The following is a 22,628-nucleotide window of genomic DNA, read 5'->3' as shown; positions in this document are numbered from 1 at the left end:
ATTCAGCAGCCATATGCTTAGAAATTCCTTGATGAGAGTATGGAAGAAGCACCGGCTCAAATGGGATTATAAAATATCGTTGTGGTTGGATCTTGGTCATATCATACGGAATATAAATATAAAGTCACTCAGGGGGGTTTTATACAAAGAAGCACTTTTTAATGATGGGGGCAGATGGCAACTAAAGACATTGAAAACACTGTTGGAAAAAGGGATTAATCTAACTTGGTTACAGTATAATCAACTTCAACTGAGATGGAGAGAAGATCAAAAAACTGGTTTGATGTTGCATGAAGAAGAATTGGTTAGACAGATAAAAGAGAAAGGCCCAATGCATATCAAGAGGGTTTATAATGTTTTGTTAGAAAGAGATTCAGAAAATGAACTGGTTAAAGATTGTATGATAAAATGGGTGCAAAATTTTGCAGAACCAGTTATGATGGAAACGTGGGAAAAATATGGGTTCAGAATGTTAAATTTACGCAGTCACAGAATTTGAGGGAAAATTTTTATAAAATGTTTTATAGGTGGCATTTAGATCCTAAGAAATTGTCATGCATGTATCCTAATGTTCAACCAAAATGTTGGAGATGTGATTGTTTGGATGCTACATATTATCATATATGGTGGACTTGCAAGAAAGTGAAGGCTTTTTGGATAAAAAATTGGTGGGTTATGCAAAATGTTCTGAGGAAAAAACTCCAATTTTCTCCTCAATTGTTTTTATTGGGTATAGTTAAGGGTTTTTCAATGGGTGAAACAAAATTGATATTGTACATGGTGACAGCAGCTAGGTTACTGATTGGCCAATATTGGAAAAGGGATGTTTTGCCTACTATTGAAGAATGGACTTTGAAGGTGGCCAGTTTTGCAGAAATGGTGAAGATATCAGCATACTTAAAAGACCGGACTCAAGAGACTTATGCATGGGAGTGGAAGAAATGGATAGATTATGTGCAGAATAAATACCAAACTAGGAAGTATCAGATAGCTTTTAGTTGAATGTTGTGTAGAAATGTATAGTATATAGGGGGTAGAATAGTTCAATGTTATGTAGAAATGTATAGTACACGGGGGGGGGAGATTAGAAGTGCGGTAAAGTATGATTTGGATTTGGATTTCACCTTGGGGAAGTCATGGGAGGAGGGGAGGGCTAGGGAGGGTTAGGGAGGGAAAGGGGGGGGGAAATGGGAAAATTTGTACTTGTAAAACTTTTTCAATTAAAAAAAAAGTATATAGAGTGAGGTACAGTTATTAAGTGGAAAAAGAGAGCAGAGAGATCGGGACTCCAAAACAAGTGGCAGAACGGCAGCCAGATAAACGGCGACGAAAAGCTGAGAGGAGCGGAAGAAGAATTTTTGACAGGCAGTGACTGCGCGAAAGAGAAAGAGCGGTGGGAACGAGGAAACTCCAACAGATTTACTTTGACTTGAACTGAAAAGAGGTGTGGATTACAAAACAAACAAATTGAATAGAAGAAGGGGACTTGGACTTGAATTGTGAGTTGGACGGAAATATATAGAGATTGGAGATAACGAGCGGCGGAAGAGAGAAGGAACTTTGACAGGTGGCGAGTGCGTGAAAGGCGAGAGAGCGGCGGAGACGAGGAAGGAAATTCTAACAGATACATTTGGACATTGACTTGACAGAAGTGTGGATTACAAAACAAACAGAGTTACAGGAAGACAGCGTTTAGGATTAAGGATTGTGAGATGGACGGATTGGAGAAAGAGAGCGAGCAGTGGAAACAGAACGGCGATCGGAGAAGTGGTGACTTTAAAAGAGTGATAGACAGATTTGGTGTGGAAAGCAATGAATTTTGAACTTGTTACCTAAAAGTATTAAACTTGGACATTTGGACATTTGGACATTTGGACAATTCTGGTGAGAGACATTAAAAAAATTTATACTTCAAGAGAATTTGGAAAGAGATCGGTGCAGATGATAGAGCAGAAAATGATGCAAGAGTGAAAGAGGATTGGATGACAGGAGAATAACAAAGCATATACATAATTGATTAATTTGACTAGAATTATATACCACTTATTAATAATTATTGATTGCAGATTATTGACTGATAATTAGTGTTTATTGATATTAATTTGAATAATGCTTAGTCTTATTTATTTATTGTTATAGACTGATTATATATATTGTGTTAACTATAGTAAGAACAAATTAATGAATTGTTAGACTCTTAAATTTTTTCCCTCACTTCCCTCCTCTTACTTTCTTACTTACCTTTAACGTAAGTGTAAATATAGGTTAGAATTAGACAGAGCCTGGTGGCGTAGCAGACTAAAGCACTGTTATTAACATCAGCTGCCTGCAATTACTGCAAGTTCAAATCTCACCAGGCTCAAGGTTGACTCAGCCTTCCATCCTTTCTAAGGTAGGTAAAATGAGGACCCGGATTGTGGGGGCAATAAGCTGACTTTGTATAAATATACAAAAGTATGAAGGCTATTGCTTAACACATTGTAAGCCGCCCTGAGTCTCCGGAGAAGGGCAGCATATAAATAAATAAATAAAAAAGAAGAATTTATAAATTTTGAATAAGTTTATAGGAAGATATATAGTACTATATATTGCCTGATAGAGTGGTTAAGTGGTTAAGTACTTACTAGAGTGATAAGAATATCTATATAGATAAAGTTATAAATTTACAAATATAGACTGCCACTTAAAGATTGTCATTTAAAAAACTTGCATGACATAGAAGTCAAATAACTGTTATAGATAACAAACTCAAAGATACCAAAAGCAAGCTAGTGTATGAAATTTTGGGAGAATCTACAACAAAGAGTAAAAATGACAAGCACAGGCACAACAACTATAACCAAAGTAAATAAGAAAATAACCTCGAATCAAGCATCCCTTACAGCATCCCCTGCACAACAAAGGTCAATAGAAACCATGTTGGGAATGGATAAAGAAAAGGCAGGCTCCACTTCCAGTATACAAAATATCCAATCAGTATTGGCAATGATCCAAGAAGCAATGAATAAGACACAAGAATCCATTGCAAACAACCACGAGGAAACAAGAAGAAACCATGAGGATTTGAAAGCGGATGTGGGAGAAATAAAAGACAATATAAAGAAAATGGACGACAAAATTGAAAAGATACAACAAAATATTGTTAAAAATGAACAAAGGATCTAAAAGGTGGAATTAAAAATGGAACAAACGGACAAGAAGATAGAAATGTTGGAACCTACAAGATACAAGAGAAAGAGGAGGACTAGCACTACCGGACTGGGAAACATACTATAAAGCATCAGCACTGATTTGGATTAAGGAATGGATGGAACTTAAAAATAAAAGATTACTAAATTTAGAAGGATTTGATCTACAACAAGGATGGCACATATTTCTATGGGAGGGCACCGATAAATGACATGGATATTTCCAGAGGCATATTCTTAGACAAGCATTATATCAGACATGGCAGGGCATTAAAAAAACACATTACAATAAAATTCCGGAATGGTTATCGACCATGGAAGCTCAGATCTACCCAAACGCCATGGATACCACCAAAATGAAAACCTATAAAGAATTGCTAAACAACCAAGGGGAACTAAGAACAAGAGAAGAATTGAAGGAGATGGATACAGACATTGACTGGTGGCCATACTTACAAATAAAATCAAGGTATAAGAAAGATTCGGCTCAATTTGGATTCCAGAAAGGCCAATACGAACTAGATAAAATTTTACAAGGATCAGAGGACAAATTGATTAAAAAAGTTTATAATTATTTACGAGGGTATAAATTAGAAGAAGAGGTGGTCAAAGAAAACATGATAATTTGGGCAAAGAATTTTGGCTATAATCTTGATTTGGACAAATGGGAAAAATTATGGACAATAAATTACAAATTAACAATGTCTGTACCCTATAAAGAAAATCTGCACAAAATGTTTTATAGGTGGCATCTCCCACTGGCCAGACTGGCAAGAATGTTCCCCAACACCTCCCCAACATGCTGGAAATGTAGACTACATAAAGGAACCTACTATCACATGTGGTGGACCTGCCCAAAGGCAAAACAATATTGGCAAATGATTAGAACACAAATAGAAGAAATTGCACAACAAAGAATAGAAATGAAGCCAGAAACCTTTCTACTAGGTATAATAAATGGACAATACGAAAAGGAAATAAAGTATTTAATCATTCATATAATAACAGCAGCACTGTGGCGAAATGGGGTTGAGGGGTACCCCGGACCGTGAACCAGCTCATGAGTAAACACACTGACACTGAAATGATTCTGACAGAGGTGTCTTGTGTAAAAATATAATTTACTTTAAAACATTTAAAAAGCACTATGTCTTTAAGAAAACACATTAAAAACAAAGTCTTATCTGGGTATGCGAAGCAAGGCTATCTCCCTAGATCCCTCTCCACAATACCGAAACAGTTCACAAAAGAATAAAGCTAGCATGAAGGTAATCAGCTTCGGCGTCGATACATCATCAAGGCCATCATGGTGGGAGCAGCACGAGCTTCACAGCTGAAAGTCACCTGAAGTAAAAACAGTTCAAACAGCAAACATTGCTTGAAGCTTGTGGGAGGAAGAAGGTCCAGCAACAGCAGTCCCGATGATAGCTTGCGTGCTACAAAACAGCAAAAGGCAAGCATCCGTGGGAGTCTGTAACGGCGTCTGGAGTCCTTATCTGCATTCTTCTCCCATCTGCGGCGTTGCACCAAGCTTCCTGCAGGAGCAGTGCATTTAGGCCTAGATTAGACTAGGCCCGAGTAGCAAGCAAAAGGTCCTTGCTTATATAGGGAGTTAACCTGCAATTATCCAGGGCGGGGAAGGCTTGCAGGTAATTGCCAACAGCAGATGGCTTGATTAAAAACCATACTGTTTGTGAGTAGGCAGATAGCCACAGCAATCCTGGAAACACTCGTGACAATCCCCTTCTCTGCGGCTATTTGACTGGTTAACAAACATACATTCTACATTGGGTACATATATACATCAATGGTAAGTACGTTCACATAGCCATCGACATTTTACCCAGAAGATAGAGGTGTTGGTCACGGGGCAGCGGTTTGGTAAACACGTCCGCTACCTGTTCCTTGGTTTCACAATACACAGTCTTAATGAAACCTGTTTTCACCAATTGCCTCACATGTTTGTTTTGTATATCAATATGGCGTGATCTCTGGCCTACAGCATCAGCTTCCGATATGTTAATGGCAGCCATGTTATCCTCATAGATTTTTATAGGTTGCATGGGCTGCCTCCACAAGCTTACCAGAAGATCGTCAAACCAAACTAGGTTATTGGAAGCTTTGGACAAACTTACATACTCAGCTTCCGCTGTGGAAGTTGCAATTAACTTCTGCTTCCCAGAGTACCAATACACGGGGCTACTATTTAGATATACAATGTACCCCGAAGTACTTTTTCTAGATCTAACATCCCCTGCCCAATCGGCATCCGAAAAACAACTCAATCTTAATTCTCTAGTTGCTTCTGGTTCCAATAACAATGAATAGTTCACAGTACCCTTTAAGTATCTCAGGAGTCGTTTAATTCCGCTCCAATGGTACTGTGTGGGATGTTCAGAATGTCTAGATAACACATTTACACTTAGACTGATGTCCGGTCTAGTCCAATTTGCAATGTACAACAACGACCCAATCACGGACTTGTAAAGGGTCTTATCTTCAAACTCCATGCTCTCAGTGTACATATTCTTAAGGAAGTCTGTTGCCATAGGGGTATCGCATGGCTTCGCCTCTACCATGCTACACTTTTTAAGCAATTCCTGAATCTTATCTTCCTGAGAGAGCCGAAACCCCTTCTCGGTTTTTACGAATTGCACCCCTAAAAATTTGCTAATGTGACCTAATGGTTTTAGGGCGAAACTCTTACTTAGGTCCTCAGAGAACTTCTTATGCCTGTTCTCTGATCTGCAAATATATAGTATGTCGTCAACGTACAACAGTACTGTTTCCCTAATGCCCTGGTCTTCCTTGACAAAGACACACTCGTCAGCCGACGATGGTAAAAAGCCCATTTCTCTCAGGCCTTTTGTGAGACACTCGTACCATCGTTTACCAGATTGTTCTGAGCCATATAGGCTCTTGTTCAACAACCACACATCGTCTTCCCGATGGCTTACTCCCTGAGGAATCCTCACGTACAGCTCTTTGTCTAACTGGGCGTGCAGGTACGCGGTCTGAATATCGAACTGATAGACATGTTCGCCTCACATGGTAGTGATAGAGAGAGCTGTTCTCACACTCTCAGGGCGCACCGTGGGCGAGAAGGTGTCCTCATAATCATCAGGGAATCTCTGCGAGAATCCCTGCGCCACTAGTCTCGCCTTATAGATAAAGCCCCCACCTTCAATGGGCTTTTGCTTGAAAAGCCACCTGGTGCCGATCACCCTCTTGTCCTTGGGCAATCTTGTTGGCATGAATACATCGAGCCTTCTCAGGCTGTCTAATTCTGTATCCATGGCGGCCAGCCACTTCTGTCGTTCATGGTCAGGTAAGGCCAACACATCCTCATATCTCTGAGGGGTGGCCAAAACCTGGTCGACTGAGGTAACAAAGTCGTCGTACCTCTTAGGCTTATTGCCCCTGGTAACCCTAACTGGTCTGCCTTTAGGAGAGTCACTCACATCAGAGTTGTCCGATGAGTCATCTACCTCGTGACTATCACTATGCGTCTCAGAAGCTGGGTGCCTATCCTTCCTGGCTACCCCCATCTTACGCTTCAATACCCCTTTCAAGGGTGCCTGGGATGCACGCTTCCCAGAACCAGATGTATCCCTATCCTCAGATAGGTTTTCCGATACATCCCCCGCTCGCCTATGACAACTACGGGAAGGGTTCCGAGTAAGAATCTCATTGGCATGGATCTTACTCCAGTTGGCCCCTTCGTGAAAGGTGGCGGACCTTGATATCATCAGTTTTCCGTTAGGGTAGGCAAACCTAAATGCCTTGGAGCCCTGCTCATAACCAACAAATCTCAGTTTAACAGAGATTGGGTCTCCCTTTCTCCTGAGCTCCTTCGGGACATGAACATCGGCCATCACCCCGAAAACATGGAGGTGTGCCAAGCTAGGCTTATGGCCGTATAGCACCTCGTATGGGGTCTTCTGCACCACGCTAGACCACACACGGTTCAGGGTGTAATTCGCGTATCTAACTGCTTCTACCCAATACGCGAAGTTTAATCCGGAATCCTCTAGGGCGCACCGCATCATAGTTTGTAATATGTCGCTGCGCTGTTCTGCAACGCGATTTTGAAACTTAGAGTAAGGCGCGGTGCGTAAGTGGACTATGCCCTTACTCCTTGACCAGCTGGAGAACTGCCTGGAATTAAATTCAGTCCCCCTGTCAGTTAAGATCTTCTTAACTCTGACCTGGTGCTGGTTCTGGACTAAGTTACAAAATTCCTTAAACTTAGTCAACGTTTCACTCTTGGACATTAGGGGAAAAACGAATCCAAATCTGCTATGGTCATCTACTATGGTAAGAAAGTACCGTCTCTTACCCACGGAAGGTGCGAATGGACCCACCAAATCCATGTGGACGAGCTGAAACGGGTGTTCAGAGTACCTCTGAGACTTCTCGGGCGCAGATTTCGCCTTCAACTTTGCACTCCTACAAATTGAACAGTCTAGGAATGTGTTACAATCATTGATCTTGGTTCCCCTTGAGTGTTCGGTTACCTTCTTCACTATAGGAAAACTCACGTGACCTAGCCTGCGATGCATCAAGTGAGCACATTCATTGTGCAACGGCTCACCTATAGCAATTGCATTAGCATTTTCAGGTTCCCTATTATCTGACTCTAAGTTAAAATTTAAAAACTTTTTATTAACTTTACATTTGTCTTTACAAGGCTTCCTCTGGTGAAAGTCTTGATCCTCATCACCTAGTTCTAACTGTGATTCATTGTTACTACCAAATGAGATAGCATAATTGCTATCACTGCAGGACTCAGCATTCGTATTGGGGGAATAATAAGGCAAGCCACCTATCTTCAAAACCTCCCCAATCACACATTTGTTGTTTTTGATCACAGCTGTTCCTCCTGAGAACAGAATCTCCATTCTAGGGTTCTCACATATCCTCATCAGGCTTAGCAGATTATGATCTATCTCTGGTACATACAATGCTCCGTGAATCTCCCCTATCCCAGGGATATAAACATCTCCAATGCCAACAACATTCACCTTTTTACCATTTGCAACTTTGACCATGGATTGATGCCTTCTCATATTAACAAACAACCTTCGGTCACTGACAACATGGTTGCTGGCTCCACTGTCCATTAACCATAGTTGCTCTCGCTGTTCCCTTGTAAGCTCTGACTCAGTAGTTTCCACTATACCTACAGAGCTATCATTAAACCTGGGATTGTTCCCTTTGTTGCCTCCATTTGGCTTTTTACCCCTTCTGTGGTTAGGAACATCTCCACTTGGCTTTCTACCAGGAGGCAATGGCCTCCTTTTACATTTATTATCAGAAGGTGCCTTTGAACATGCCCTAGCATTCACATTTTGTGGGCAATCCCTTCTATAATGTTCTCTTGAACCACAATTGAAGCATTCTCCGATAGTATATGCTCTATCTGAACTATCGGGCCTTCTTAAAGGTTTTTCCTTTTTGTGAAAAGCCGCCCTGCATTTTCGCAAGTTATCTTCAGCAATCAGTCTGCCAGATAACACTTCTAAAGATAAGTTATTACAACTAACATTATCCAGTTGCGATATAAAATTATCCCAGCTAGGATCAAGGGAATTGAGTATAACAGTAATGAGGGTTTGTTCAGACACTGTTTCCCCCCTCAACATCAATTCCTGCCTTAACCTGTTTAACTCACATAAGTGTTCATTAATATCTACTCCCGCCTTCAACCTTGCGGAATAGAACTCCCTATAAACTCTGTTTGTAACATGGGAGCTTTTTGAACAAAATAGCTTATGTAGTTTCACCCAAACTTCTGTTACGGTCAGGTTACTAGGTAAACTGGGATATAGTGCAGGGTCAATGGACATCAATAAAATACAAAAGGCCTTATGATGTAAAAGATCAACTTCTAAGGACCATGGTCTAGGTGGGGGTTTTAACAGCAACGATAAAACATTTTCTTTCATTAAAATTACTTGAATACTTTTAACCCATTCCTTAAAATTTCCTCCACCCACACTTAAACTTTTAAAATTAGGAGGAAGGACCTGTACATTATTAAACATGGAAACAGACATTAATTGATGTTCAAAATGTGGTCCATCCTGGAACGGGCAATAAGGCATTGGAATGGAAGCACACAGCACAGTGTCTTCCATCAGGCATTCTGACGATCGTTCCTCCCCAATGGGAGGGATTAAAACTTCAGGTTGTGCGGATGCAAAGCTCATCCTGGCTTGATCACAAAGACTTGAGGGTCCTCTCTGGTGCACATCTCTAGGAATTTTTGGACGTGCTCCCAAATTCCTATCTTCAGTTGAGGCAGCCTCCGGAACCGTCCTGGATGTCGATGTCGTCACGGATGGATATATCCCACTCGTGGCGTGCGCTGAATTAGTCGCAGACATCAGGGGGGCTTTGGGATGCGCAGCTCCTATTTGTTGAGCCGATGGTGCCTGCAAACCATCGCCTAAAATGGTTGCCAAAGTTTCTATCACACTTGCAACCTTACGCTCAACATGAGAGTCTCTCAAACTTTTAGCAGAAGTCACTGATGTCATCAAGGGAGCTAAAGTCTTTATGGCCTGATCTATGATGGCTTCAACAGCAGGTGGCGCAATATCAACTTGGCCATGCTGGTTTAACAAAGAAGCAGGAACATTTGAATCAGGCAGTCTGTTACCCCCCACTCTCCACTTATGGTCTGAGGTGGGGGTTTTAGGAAAAGATTGAAAGTCTCTTACCGATCCGGTGTTTTGTAGGACTTCGATCTTCTTTCCTTTCACGGCTGGATTCTTTAATAATTCACTAGAATCAGCAATCAGGTTCTGACTTACTGTGGGCAAACCTAAAAACTGAAGGATTGCCTTCCTAAACTCATCATCCACCTCTGTATTTGTTTTCAAGACCTGAAGTGGCGTTCTTCCAGTCTCTACTTCTTTAGGTAATGATGGTTTACTCACTATCTTAGGCCCTTCAGAAGTTGAGGCCTCTGCTCCAAAACTTATAGCTCCACTATTCTCTAAATCAATTAGAGTTTGGGGTTTTTCAGCCAAAACATTTTTGGCCTGAGCCCCAGACAGTCCAGTTTGTGACTTCATACTTTCTGCTGCTGCTGCTGCCCTAGTCAACATCTATTCAACTGCAGACATTCAGTCTAGCGCGTTACCACATGAGCGTAAGTTCGTTAAACCATCCTCTGCTACCAACTGTGGCGAAATGGGGTTGAGGGGTACCCCGGACCGTGAACCAGCTCATGAGTAAACACACTGACACTGAAATGATTCTGACAGAGGCGTCTTGTGTAAAAATATAATTTACTTTAAAACATTTAAAAAGCACTATGTCTTTAAGAAAACACATTAAAAACAAAGTCTTATCTGGGTATGCGAAGCAAGGCTATCTCCCTAGATCCCTCTCCACAATACCGAAACAGTTCACAAAAGAATAAAGCTAGCATGAAGGTAATCAGCTTCGGCGTCGATACATCATCAAAGCCATCATGGTGGGAGCAGCACGAGCTTCACAGCTGAAAGTCACCTGAAGTAAAAACAGTTCAAACAGCAAACATTGCTTGAAGCTTGTGGGAGGAAGAAGGTCCAGCAACAGCAGTCCCGATGATAGCTTGCGTGCTACAAAACAGCAAAAGGCAAGCATCCGTGGGAGTCTGTAACGGCGTCTGGAGTCCTTATCTGCATTCTTCTCCCATCTGCGGCGTTGCACCAAGCTTCCTGCAGGAGCAGTGCATTTAGGCCTAGATTAGACTAGGCCCGAGTAGCAAGCAAAAGGTCCTTGCTTATATAGGGAGTTAACCTGCAATTATCCAGGGCGGGGAAGGCTTGCAGGTAATTGCCAACAGCAGATGGCTTGATTAAAAACCATACTGTTTGTGAGTAGGCAGATAGCCACAGCAATGCTGGAAACACTCGTGACAAGCACGAATAATTTTTGCACAAAATTGGAAGAGTAATGACATACCAACAGAAGATAGAGTAATTAGTAAAATCATGGAATGTGCCGAAATGGACAGACTCACAAAGGAATTACAAGAAAAAGAACATGACTATTATTTAGTATGGGAGAAATGGTACATTTGGTTGGAAGATAGAAAAGGAAAAAAAGATTAGGAAGTGACTGGAACGACCTAATATAGGGATAGGAACACAAACCACTAATGCAGGTTAACAGTGAACCACAAAGATAGATATAAGAGAATAGACCAAAACAAGGAGGAGTCAAAAGCACAAATAAGAACATAGATTACAGTTGCGACAACTTTGATAAGATATGTATATTGAATTTTCGTTTACTTGTTCTGTACGTTTTGTTGTTACTTCTTTTGTTTTGTTTGTATTTTTAAAGAAATAAAAATTTATATATATAAAAAAAAGAAATGTTGGAACAAAAATAGACGTCAAGCAATAGAGAACGGGAAGAATCGATTACATATCTGGAAATGGAGAAGGCATCCTTTTATCTTAGGTTCCAGAATATAGCAGAAAGCAAAGAAGAAGATCTAGGAGAGATAATGGTGCAGATCCTTGCAGAAACAACACAGAGGGATAAAGAGGATATACAAAGGGACATTGACGAGGTCTATAGAGTGCATACAAATTATGCATGCAGGGATAAATTGCCAAAGGAAGTGCACGTCAGATTCACCAAAAAAACGATAAAAGAAGAGATCTACAAAAAGATGAGAGATGAGGCAATTTTGTATAAAGGGAAGGAGATAATAACACTCAAACAGATTCCAAGACGAGTAAGGGACCAGAGGAAAAACTACAACTTTCTCACATCACAGCTAAACAAATATAAAGTGATGTTTCGTTGGCTAATACCAGAGGGCATTCTAATCTCGTGGCAAGATAAGAAATTTAGGATAGACAGTTTGGAAAAAGCCCAGGAGTTTTTCGAACAGCATTTCATCCTAGAGGAAGATCAAGAAACCAGAGAAGAACCGGAAAATAAAAGCCAAGAGGAACATCCCACAGAAGAAATAGAAGGTGAACAGGAGGAAAAGACAAGATTGGAAAGAGAAAGAATGGAGAGAGAAGGAGCGAGGGAAAAAACACAAATAGTAACAAGAAACACAAGAAGACCAAGGACAACAAATAGATAGGAATAAAAATGGAACAGGAAATAAAAATGATTTCAATCAATATAAATGGACTAAATGCACCAGCTAAAAGAACCCAGACATTTTCAAAGTTACAAAAATTGGAGATGGATATTATAAATTTACAGGAAGTCCATATCAAAATACAACACCAAAAGATGTTAGAAAATCCAAGACTAGGGAATCTATATACCTCACTAGCAGAACAAAAAAAGAGAGGTATTGCAGTTTACATCAAAAAACACCTGAAAACAAAACAAATATACGCAGACGAAGAGGGAAGGGTCTTGATGATTGAAATACAAACAGAATTAAAAACAATATTACTGATTTTGATCTATGCACCAAATGGGATCAAAATGACTTTTTAAAAGATATACACGATAAAGCAAAAGATTTGGAATATGAGAATATTTGTATTATAGGTGATTTTAATGCAATTACGGATATGGAAAAAGATTATCAGAGTAATAAGAAAAATAAAACTAAGAAAAAGACACTTCCAGATACCTTCAAGGAGATGGCACAAGAATTATGTCTCCAAGACACCTGGAGGGAGATAAATAGAGAAAAAAAAAACCAGTACACATTCTATTCTAGCCCACATCAATCCTGGTCTAGAATAGATATGGCCTGGATGACGACAGAACTCAGGAAAGACGTAGAGGAGATAGAAATAATGGCAAATACTTGGGCAGATCACAATCCGGTAAAAATAATATGGAAAGGATATAGGAGGAAGAAAAGATGGATGATGAATAAGGAAATATTAAAAGACAAACAATATGCACAAATGATAGAAAAAGAAATGAAAATATTCTTTAAGATAAACACAAAAGAGCAAACCTCCCTCCAAAACCTATCGGATACAGCGAAAGCCTATATAAGAGGCCTGACAATTGCATATGTGGCGAAGAAAAACAAAGATAAACAACAAAAAAGAGATAATTTGTTAAAGGAACTTAAAAAATATGAATCTGAGTTACAGAAGGAACCCCAAAACAAAATGATCAAAGGAAAAATAAATTTGACAAAACATAAAATTAATTTGATCATACAAACAGAAATGGCAAGGAAAAGTAAATTAGTTAAACAAAATCATTTTGAACATGCAAATAAAACAGGGCACTGGCTGGCGTATAAATTGAAGAAAGAAAAAGAGAAAAGAACAATACACCAATTACAAGATGATACAGGAGAGATATACCATAGAAATGAAGACAAAAAGAACATAGCTAAAACCTTCTTTCAAAAACTATATGAGCAAGAAGAGATTTTGGAAGAGGATATTAAACAATACTTAAATAAAGCAGATGTTAAAGAACTAGAAGAAACACATAAGAGAATTACTGAACAGGCCAATTACAATGACAGAATTAATAGAGGCAAAAAACAGAAAAATAATAAAACCTCAGGACCAGATGGTATACCGTCAGAATTCTACAAAACATGCCAGCACCCAATAGATGAAATTTTACTCGGAGTATTTAACAATGCACTCTTGAATGCCACAATTCCTAAATCTTGGACTGAAGCCATTATTACTGTTAGGGTGTGTGTAAAAAGTATTTGTTGCTTGTGCAACGAGCAGAGCAGAAACACACAGGGAAGGAAATAAACGTCCAGCTCGTGTGAGAATAATACTTTATAGATAACAAGCAGTCTCGATGTAAGTAAAACAGTCCAAGGTCATAAACAGTAATACCAGTCCAGTAAGTATCTTCCCTTACCAAAGCAAACAGACTTTAGTAACTCTTGGTATTCAGTACCATATACAGTAAGCAACAGGATACAATCAGGTATCAATCCGGAAGAAGCAGGAAGAACGAACGCTTCTCTATGCTGCTTATTTATGCACTGTAGCCTAATTACAGGGTTCAGCAAACCCTGATTACGTGGCTCAGTTGTTTCTTAAAGAAACAGATATATTGCCTGACCAACAAGTTAGGAGTAAGCTGCAAGCTGAACCTAACATTCTCCCCATTGGGCAGGACAATATACACAATAGATACAGAAACAAAAATACACATCTAAATCATACATTGTACAGTGGTATCAGTTACATTTCAGATTCTTAATCCAAATCTTTCACAACAATTGGTGTGTTTAATGGCACCTTGCGCCTTAGTAAAATTATCGGCAATATTGTCCTCTGATGCGCAATATTCCAATATAATCATGTTAACCTTAACACATTGCCGAACATTCAGATAACGTATATCAGTGTATTTAGTCCTTGTCTTTACAGCAAGATTCGTTGCCATTTTAATGGCTGCCTGGTTATCTTCATAAACCGTAATAGGATAATCCATTTTGAATCCAATATCTTCCATCAACTGTTTATAATAAATCAGTTCAGTACATGTAAGTGATAGACAAGAAAACTCCGCTTCCATGGTAGACAAATTGATGTGTTTCTGGCGAATTGATCTCCATCCAATCAGGCAGTTATCCCACATGATTGCTATTCCAGACGTAGGTTTTCTGGCAAAACTGGCATCAGCATATGCCTTTAACACCATATTGGCATTTGGTTCTAAATACATAGCAAAATGCAATGTTCTTTTAAGATACCTAAGAACACGTTTAGCAGCCTGCCAATGCCTATCAGTAGGCTCTGAACTATATTGTGCTAGTTGATTAACACTAAAAGCTATATCAGGCCGTGTCCAGTTGCTCAAATACAACAAACTGCCTATTAATGATTGATACAGTTCTTTACTGAACTGTGGACTCTGCAAACTATCCTGCTGGAATTCTTGTGCCATAGGAGTCTTGGCAGGTTTACATAATTCCATCCCATATTTTGTCAACAATTTGCAGATCTTATTAGATTGTGATATTTTAAATCCTCTAGATGTTTTCAGGATATCCAGCCCTAGATAATGCCGTATATGTCCTAGATTTCTAAGTTTAAATTTTGTTTGCAACTGACCGATCATCTCTCTGGCCTCAGCGTCAGTTCTGGTAATTATGGCAATGTCGTCTGTAAAGAGTAACAAGAATGAAACACATCCATCCTGTTCTTTTTTAAACAGACATTTATCTGCTACGCCCTCATAGAACCCAATGTTATGTAATTCCTGCACTATACATTGGTTCCACTCGTAACCTGATCGCCTTAAACCATATAGGCTTTTTTGTAGCCTCCAACACTCAGTTCTATCCTGTGTATCATAACCAGGAGGTTTCTTCATATATATTGTATGCCTTAACGGAGCGTTCAAGTAAGCTGTTTCGACATCTAAATGAGTAATTGAGCATTTATTTCTAGCTGCCCAAACAAGCATCGTTCTCAAAGTGCTCGCTCGTAAACTTGGAGCAAAAACCTCATCATAGTCTCTATCTGTCTGTGAGAACCCTTGTGCAACAAGCCGAGCTTTATGGGTTACTACCCCATCTACACTTTTCTTTACCTTATAGACCCACCTACAGCCTATAAGTTTCTCATTTGGTGGTATTCTTACAACTTCATAGACACCAAGCCTCTTCAAAGAATCAATTTCTCTATCCATTGCCTCTTGCCAGGCTTTTTGCTCCTTTTCTGGATATAATTTTATATCATGATAACTGGATGGTTCGATATCTACTTGGCAAACCACTGTGGCTTTATAGCGATCTGGTGGATGCCGGTCCCTGGTAGATCGTCTAGGCATAACAGGACTAACATCAGGTATATTGGGTTCATCCTCCCCTAACCCTGATTCCTGTTCCTGTTCTTCAACCTTAATAGATGGTTTATCATCCATCTCAGATGAACTATCATCAGGAATATGGTCCATCTTAACATCAATATCTGTAAAACCATAGTCTGCTTTTTCTAACCTGTCCCAGCCTTCATGTTCTAGGAATTTAGCATTAGCGCTACACAAAACTTTTGTTGTTCCTTTTTCCCAGAACCTATAGGACCTATGGTTAGCCTCATAGCCAACAAAAATCATTTTCTTTGCTCTCTGTTGGTCCTTCCTTCTCTGACTAACTGATATATGCACCCAGGCTGGTGCACCAAAAGTATGTATATAACTTAAATCAGGCTTCCTCCCGTGCCATAAAGTAAAAGGTATTTTTCCTGTAGAGGAGTGCACCACATTATTTAAAATATGATTGGCACATAGTATTGCTTCTCCCCACAATTTATCAGGTAAACAAGCATCAGCCAGCATAGTCCTAGTCATAGCTTGTAGGGTCTGGCCTCTTCGCTCAATATATGCATTATGTTCTGGCCGAAAAGGAGCAGAACGTTTATGCTGTATCCCAGCATCCTTCAAAAACATAGCCAACTGATGGTTAGTAAACTCAGTTCCATTGTCAGTAACAATGCATTTCACTTTAAACCTCTGCTTCCTTTCAACAAAACGAAGCCAATTTGTGATACATTGGAACGTATCACTTTTGGACTTCATAAGGTAGCAAAAACCATATCTGGTAAAGTGATCAACTATACTCAAAATATAGCATGCTCCCCCTAAACTGGGTTTCTTTGGCCCTATTAAGTCTAAAAAGACTACCTCCAAAGGTTTAGTTGTTTTAAACCCATTGCAGCGGTTTGCAGGTGTAACTTTACTTTTATGCTGGTTACAAGTATTACAGTTCAGGTATTTGCTGCAAGCCCTTAATTTTATGCCTTTAGACTGCTTAACAGTCAAATTCAACAACCTGAAATTCAGATGACCAAGCCTTCTATGTAATAAATGTAAGCATTCATCATGCGGCTTTATATTTCCAAATTTAGCTTTTGACTGAACTAACAGTAATGACTTATCCCTAATAACAAATAAGTCGTTTTCTAATTCTGCAGTAACTACAGTGCCTTCACATTCAAGCAAACATTTGTTGTTTTTAAAAGTTACTGTAAACCCAGAATGTAGTAATGACTTTACAGATAAAAGGTTATATTTCAAACTAGGGATATAAAGCATAGGTAAAGGGTGCTTACTAATAGAACATTGAACAAGTCCCTCCCCAGCTACAGTCACATTCCAGCCATTAGCTAATTTGACCTTTTTAGTACTTTTCTTCATGTTTAGAAACAGTTTTCTGTTTTTTGTTATTGATTGAGAGGCACCACTATCAATCACCCACCAATCATCTTTTATATTATTAGATGAACTGGTTGCTAAATTACACCCTTTCCTGGGTTTAGCAGAGTTTCTAGCAGACACCTCCTTATTTTTACAATATTTTGCAATGTGCCCCTTAGCCCCACATGCATAACAGCGTTTAACAATATTGACATTCTCATATACAGCTTCCACTTTTGGTTGCTGTTGCATCCTTAACTGGTCTCGTTCTTGCCTACGTTTGGCCTCATCCAGTAACCTACCAGTTATACTGGCCAATGTTAGTTCATCTCTAGACAATACTTCTAATGATGAAACAAAAGAGTCATAACTGTCATCCAACGATGAAAGAATAATATAAACTTGCTGCAGTTCAGTAAACACAAGGTCTTTCTCATGTAGCTCCTGGAAAAGCCCTGTCATGGAGTCCAGGTGAGCCATCATGTCTCCTCCTTTCTGAAGATGTAAGCGAAATAATTTCCGTGTCAGGTAGATATGGACACCCACAGAGTCACGAACGTAGAGCTTCTTTAGCTTTGTCCAACACCTCGCAGCAGACTCTTCGCCCCGGAAATGGACAAGTTGCTGGTCTCCCAGTGTCAGGCCAATGATGCATAAAGCACGCTCGTTGTCCCTGTGAAACTTCGCTATCTTTTTGGCATCTTCTTCGTCATCAGCATTCAGTGCAGTTATGTCCGGTGGATTATCAACCATGTCCCACAGTCCTTCTTTTCGCAAAAGTAGACAGCATTTTGTGGACCAGGTAACATAGTTTGTTCCATCCAACCGGGTTATAGTAGAATAACTTGTACCTTGCTCAAAAACCATCATCTTGACTACTACACCCACTGCCTGCACTTCTCACTTCCACAAAAACAAATTAAAGAGCCCTGGAACGTTCTGGGCCCATAACCAATGTTAGGGTGTGTGTAAAAAGTATTTGTTGCTTGTGCAACGAGCAGAGCAGAAACACACAGGGAAGGAAATAAACGTCCAGCTCGTGTGAGAATAATACTTTATAGATAACAAGCAGTCTCGATGTAAGTAAAACAGTCCAAGGTCATAAACAGTAATACCAGTCCAGTAAGTATCTTCCCTTACCAAAGCAAACAGACTTTAGTAACTCTTGGTATTCAGTACCATATACAGTAAGCAACAGGATACAATCAGGTATCAATCCGGAAGAAGCAGGAAGAACGAACGCTTCTCTATGCTGCTTATTTATGCACTGTAGCCTAATTACAGGGTTCAGCAAACCCTGATTACGTGGCTCAGTTGTTTCTTAAAGAAACAGATATATTGCCTGACCAACAAGTTAGGAGTAAGCTGCAAGCTGAACCTAACAATTACACTGATACCAAAAGAAGAGACAGATCAAACACAAATCAAAAACTACAGACCGATATCACTATTAAATGTAGATTACAAATTATTTACACCGATTATTACAGAAAGAATAAAAAAAGTAATAAATAAATACATACACCCGGATCAGAATGGCTTTCTGCCAAAAAGACAAATAAAAAACAATATGAGATTAATAATTGACGTATTAGAATACTACGAAATAAATTCATACAAACAATTGGCATTAATCTTTTTGGATGCACAGAAGGCCTTTGACAATGTAAACTGGAAATTTCTCACATTACAATTGGAAACCATGAAATTCGGTGATAAATTTATAAACATGATAAAGAAAATGTACTCCTCCCAAACTGCAAAAATAACAATAAATGGAGACATGACAGAACAATTCACAATATCAAAAGGAGTGAGACAGGGGTGCCCTCTATCTCCCTTGTTATTCATATTATCCCTAGAAACATTATTAAATGAAATTAGAAGAGATAAAGAAATAAAAAGTCTGAGAGTCAAAAAGGAGGAGTACAAACTTCAAGCCTTCACTGACGACATGGTTTTTATTGTAGAACTACTGATCGTAACAGGAACTAAACTATTAGCAAAAATAGAAGAATATGGGAGGGTAGCCAGACTTAAAATAAACAAGCAAAAACAAAGGCAGTAACAAAAAACCTTACTAATCAACAAGAGAAGGAATTAGAAGACAAAATGGGTATTCAGACGACAAAAAAGGTAAAATATCTAGGAATATGGCTTACCAACAAAGGATCATCGATTAGGGAAGACAACTACAATAAATTGACAAGACAAATAAAAAAAGATTTAGAAATTTGGAATAAACTACAATTATCATTCCTGGGAAAGATCGCCTCAATTAAAATGAACGTACTACCCAGAATCCTATATCTATTCCAAGTGATTCCAATAAAACCGGGGAAGAATTTCTTTAAAGATTTCAATAAATTGCAAACTACATCTGGCGGGGGAAGAAAGCAAGGATTAAAATGAAACACCTACAAGACACAAGGGAGATTGACTTCCGGGTGTGACATCACTGGCGACTACAGCTTAGGTGGATCGCTCCTGATTCCCTAGCTGAATTTTACCCGCCGAGCGGCATGAATTGGCCACTGCTCACCTCGTTGGGGTGGGTATAGAAGAGGGGAAGCTCTAGCGAGTCTGCCGAAGTGCGATCGGCGGGGTTTGCGAAGGGAAATCCCCCCTCCCCGGGATGCCAGCGGAGGAAGAGGGGTCCAGATGGTAGCCCCGAAGCCAGGCTTGTGCCCAGTGGAAGAAGATTTGCCCACAACACAGAGACACGTGAAGCGGAGGAACCCGTGTTGGGATTGGACTGCTTGGAGAGGTGTGTATATGAGGGAATGCCGACGAGAGGGAGTGTGGGAGGCTCCATTAAAAGCGGCAAATTGACTGACAGGCTGGAGCGACTAAGTGGCGGCAGAGTCTGTACTTGTTAAGATTGCCTTTTGAGAAGATTGGCGTGGGTGCTTCCAAGAGTGCTGCGACTGAAGTGCCTTGTGGAAAATCCTGGGACTCTCTTTACTTCTGAATTGGACTTAGCTGGATTTGATTGTGAGTAAGGAGCCATTGTGACTTGCATTTTTGAGTTTCTCCGGAAGTGTTGAATGGTTAGAGCCTCGCTGTGAAAGAGGTAGGAAGATCTGACTTAACTGAGACTGAGGCAATATCACCACCTAGTGGTGGCTTGGAAATTTACTGTGCAACATAAGAGGAGAAGATTTTTGGCTGATTCATTTTCAGGCATTGCACTTGATCTTTGGTGCTTGGGGATTGAACTGAGTAATAATCTGGATAAAGAGTCAGTGCATGCAAGAGTGGGGTAGGTGGTGGAAGCTTGCAATTATGTCAATAGTGACAAAGAAGGTTTTGACCCTTTCAACGGTGCCTACCCCAACGGCGCCATCCCCAGCATTAAGAGGATCGGCGGATGATGTAAGGCCCTCGGAAAAAGGGGTCGGAGGACAGGAACTTCAAAATATGCTACAGACGATACAAAACTCTATTACAAAGAATCAGGAACAGACAATGAAAAAGTTTGAAGATGTGCAGGAAGAAATGGCAAGTATCAAACAGGAAATTATGCATATCCACTCAAAATATGAGGAAGTTCAAGAAATATTAGTGGCCCATGAACAAAGATATGACCGAGTAGAAACAAAAGTGGAGAGACTTCCGGTTTGCTTGCCTCCGGTGAAGACGGTCCCTTTTTAAGGACCGCCAGCCCCGCCGCCTGTAAGAGCCGCTTCGATATCGAGAAGCGGCTTGAAAACTCCGAAATCTGTAGGATTGTAGGAGGAGAGTAGGCAAGGTACAGGTTGAGCCCCTGTGAGCCCCCAGAAAATCGCTACTGGGGGGGGAAACAGGCGTGGCTCCCTTTCAACTTGCTGAGACTCCGGACGGCGTGGGACAACTCTGCCTTCCGCAGAGCAAGCCGGCTGCAGCAAACATTTAAACTGAATGAAACCAACCTTAACAAATAGCGGAAATATCAACTTGAACCCTCAAACCTGGAAATCGCAAGTATTATTGCTTTGGGGACTTTTTGACTTAAGAGAAAGTACGAATGAGTGAAAGTGGTTTGAAAAAAAATGGCGCCCAGCTGCAGAGTTAACAAGCTGAGAGAGAGAGAGTGGATTTGTGAAGTTACTTTGATCTGTTACAAAGTTGCGCTGCCTGTAATAAGGAGGAACAGGAGAAGAGGAAAAAATTCTTTTTTAAAATCTGAGCTTGCTTCAGTCTAGTTTCTATCCCCAATTTGATTAAACCTGGGGGATTTTTTTAGAGGACTTTGTGGTGGTGGAAAAGGAAAAAGGATCTCCTTTTTCAGAAAATCTAACCTACGTGGCAGGATGGCTTCAAAGAAGCAGGAAGGAAAGGCAGCAGGGGGGGGGGGATCCCCCACACACAAACATGAACAGCAGCTTCCTCCTGCTCAACAGAGTCAGAAAAAAGACTTTGATTTTGAAAGTTTAAAAGAATTTATCTCTCAGGCTTTGGATGATAAATTTCAAAAATCTCAACAGGAAATTATGCAGGAAATTAATGAAATTAAAAATGTGGTGAAGCAGGATTATGGCAAGGTGACTAAAAAAATATTGAATGTGGTGTCTGGCCTGTCAGAAATTATTATTAAAGTGGATTCCAAATTGGAAGAATTTAAATCAGAAGTCAATGTTAAAATTAAGGATACTGACTATAAAATTTCTGATGTTGATGATAAAATGCAGAGAGTTGAAAACGAAATTACAATGATGCAATTCAGGGCCATGGAATTCGCTATAAGGCTCAGAGGCATTAGAGAGAATGACAGACAGGACCTGAGACAGATCTGTGCTGATGCTTTGGCTGTGTTATTAAAAATTAATCCTGAAGAGGTTTTTTATAAAATAGACAAAATTTACAGAGTGAATTCCTGGGTGGCTAGACAAAGACAATTGCCTAGAGATGTGGTGATATATTTTACAGACAGAACAATAAGAAATGATATTTTGCAAAAATCTTTTCTTTCCTCCGTGCAAGTGGAGGGAGCTCAAATTGGAGTTTATAAAGAACTGCCACCTAAAATGTTAAAAGATAGAAAAGACTTTGGTTTCCTAGTGAATGAACTGAAAAAACAACAGGTACCATTCCGGTGGGATGCCCCAACTGGTATAATTCTGAAATACAATGGAGAAAGACATCGGTTGAATACTGTTGAGAAGGCGGAACATTTTTATTCTACTGTTCTCAAAGAGAGATCACCATCTCCACGTATATCCACAGTGCTGGAGATTAAGGAGAGTGATAAGAAGCAACCTCAGCAAGAGAAAGAAGAACAGTCTAAGCAGGCGGAGCCAGTGGAAACGCAGGGTGCTACAGGAGGTTTTTTGGAGGAGC

The sequence above is a fragment of the Pituophis catenifer genome, unplaced genomic scaffold, assembly GCF_029215685.1.
Source record: "Pituophis catenifer annectens isolate HBS135680 unplaced genomic scaffold, rPitCat1.0.hap2 SCAF_5, whole genome shotgun sequence".
Taxonomy (NCBI): domain Eukaryota; kingdom Metazoa; phylum Chordata; class Lepidosauria; order Squamata; family Colubridae; genus Pituophis; species Pituophis catenifer.
Note: the sequence above shows the minus strand (reverse complement) of the source record.